The 2,842-nt window shown below is 37.1% G+C and overlaps 1 pseudogene; it reads left to right on the plus strand.

Moving 5' to 3' along the window:
* The first annotated feature begins 1,293 nt into the window (after positions 1 to 1,293).
* On the plus strand, positions 1,294 to 1,396 carry LOC139976551 (U2 spliceosomal RNA; annotated as a pseudogene).
* Positions 1,397 to 2,842: the final 1,446 nt, after the last annotated feature.

Genomic DNA, 2,842 nt, shown 5'->3' on the forward strand with positions numbered 1-2,842 from the left:
AATAGGTTTTATCGTGTCACCTGTTTCAAAAAGAATATGGTTCGGTTTACTAACTTGAGGCAAGATTGGCTTGATGATGCAGTAGATGTCGAGGCCTACAGTAATATTAATATCTGTTTTTAATGGTTTGGAACTACTAGATGCACCATGTTGTGACTTTATACAGGCAGGTTGTATGTATTTTATTAAATCTGACCAAAGTTATTCGTATAGAGTTAGTTAACTAATTATGTGAAAGCAAAAAACGCTTTGATTTTTCAAAGGTAATATTTATTACATTATGATTTTTTTTCCTTTTCGAATAAAAAAATATTTATAAAAAGCCATCTTAAAATAGTTTAGTGATGATCTTTATGTGTATTATTCAATACGTTCTGCAGGTTGTCCAAGTTTATTGAATCGTTATGATCGAGGTATATGGAATAAAAATCCGACCATGTTGCTTTCCTAGTGTTATTTTCTACTAATTCAATAACAAAGTGTAATGATCCAAAAACTCAAGTACATGACGTGTTAAACAATGGGGGCGAAAAGCAAACTCCTGCCCCTTCACAATTTAAAGAGGGAAATATATCTCTTCCTCACATGCATCCCCCCTCCCACCCACACCCCGAAACATTATTGCTTCTTTAAACGCCTGCTATGGCAATGGGATCCGATAAAATTCTGTGTATATTTTAAATGGCCTGAAGTCGAGGTTTCCTAAATGAAAAATAATTCATTACGAATCAGTAATGAACTTTTGACGCAATTTAATACATGACTATGACAGGACACCATATGATGACTGCCAAAAAGCATTAAGAGGACGTCAAAGTTTTATCAATAAAATACAATTAATTAACAATTAAACTTGTCTAGTAACCATGCTCATAAGCATTTAGTGTCAGATGGCGTTGTACCACTTAATAACAAGAGGAAGTTATAGAATTTTAACTGCATGTTTCTTTAGGTGATAACAGTAGATAGAGTATGTGTTATTAAATGTTCTTGTTCCTTTCAAGTAGGAGATCGATTGTTATGAGCATATATTACAGAGGACAAATGTCTCAGGTGGAATGTCTTTATCTGTCTCTCTTATATATCTCATCTAGCTATTGGCATTGGAATGACCTTGAACACCTGACCACCTTTCATTGACAGCCATCTGTCGCAATATCCTGTAATTGCAATCAAACAACAATGAAAACCAATACTATAGTTACGGTGGTTCTGATGGAACAGACGAGTTGCAGATTTACTGCACAACAACTGATCACGTTGGGATTCTTCGTCAAAATGCCAATGCATAGAATCGCTTCTCGGCCTTTTGGCTAAGATCATGTGTAGTATCTGTTCCCTTTCGAGGGAGGGGTATGGTGATACACACCCGACGATGATCACACAGTCACAATCTCGATGCAAGGGGACTGGGGTTGAGAGCGGATCAGTCGTTTGGTAGTTTGGTTTTCGTGCCCATGTCCTTTCCTGGGTGACTTTCCTTAAAAAGTATGCATAGAATAGCTTTTCAACATATAATAATTTGTCGAGGTGTGTACAATTCGCCTGTATCGAGAAGAATATGGTTTGGTATCGATCATTGTTCAATTTAACAACTCATTGTAAGATTGCTTGTTGGTGAATGAGATGGCGTAGCCTGCAGTAAAATAACAACCAGTTATAATCAGTTTGTCGGCTTGTCGAGACCTGTTTCCAAGGGCCGTTGATATTCTGGTTTGGGGTAATAAAGGGCCTACGGACGGTCCGACCGTTTTTACTTTTGTAGATGATTCGTGTTCAGTTCGGTGAGTGTGTGCAAAGGGGGGGGGGGGAGGGGATGCAGTTATATATTTGTAGTAATTGCTTGTTGCTGATAGTTTAGTTAAAGTACGGGTAGGGTTTGGTGTTGAACGCATTTAAGCCGTGACGTTTTGAATTCATCTGGGTGGATCACGTAAACAGCACAGTAAAGTTACAACCAATAAAAATCGGTTCCGAACCACTGAGAGTAAATATTACGTAAATACCCCCTATGTGAGAATATCAGCATATAGGCCGGGAAGCTTGGCCTCGTATGAGTTGTAATAATTCTGACCAAAGTCGTTCATGAGGAATACATTTCGATTTTTCTTACGATGTTTCTAAGTTCCTAATATCTGAAAACTATTAGTCTGGTTCCCTTAATTATGTACATAAGATAGTATATTATAGTAGTTATTTTTTTCTGGCGAGGTCATTTTTGCATTCAGAGAATTGTTATTTCTTCTTCATCTTTTTTGGTTCTCATCTACATGTTTCCTTTAAACTTTCTCAGCAGCCCTAGTCACCTCAATCAATTAGCATATTTTTTGATACACCCTGCATAGTTTTATTCATTTCTATTAATCTATATTCATGTTATCTCTCTTGAGTAAGTTTATGTCTTCGTTTTTATTGATTAAGTGATTGAAATAAAATTGAATTAGATTAAAAACTTGAATTATACTGAGTTTTGACGGTCGATACCCCCGTAAACATTAACCGAAACTAGCGACTATCTTATGTTTGTGTAACTTAAGTGATACCGGGTTGGTTATCTGAATTAATCAGGTTGTTATTTCAAGTTACCGTCGATTCGTCTCTTCCACTCCTTGTCTCCTCAGTTCCGACGGTGGCGAGGGGGAAGGTTAACGCTGCATATCCAATGCTCTAATGCCGTAATGGTATTTCCATACTGTGTGTATGGAAATGACTTTCAGCAAACATGGATTACTTTGGTGAACAACCCGCAGAATCAACATGTTTAAGGAAATAATTGCTCTATTTAGGAGACATGTGGGTTGAATTCAGTGTCAGGGGGGTTGCCATTTTGATGAGATAAAGG

This window comes from Apostichopus japonicus, chromosome 11 (genome assembly GCF_037975245.1).
Source record: "Apostichopus japonicus isolate 1M-3 chromosome 11, ASM3797524v1, whole genome shotgun sequence".
Classification (NCBI taxonomy): domain Eukaryota; kingdom Metazoa; phylum Echinodermata; class Holothuroidea; order Aspidochirotida; family Stichopodidae; genus Apostichopus; species Apostichopus japonicus.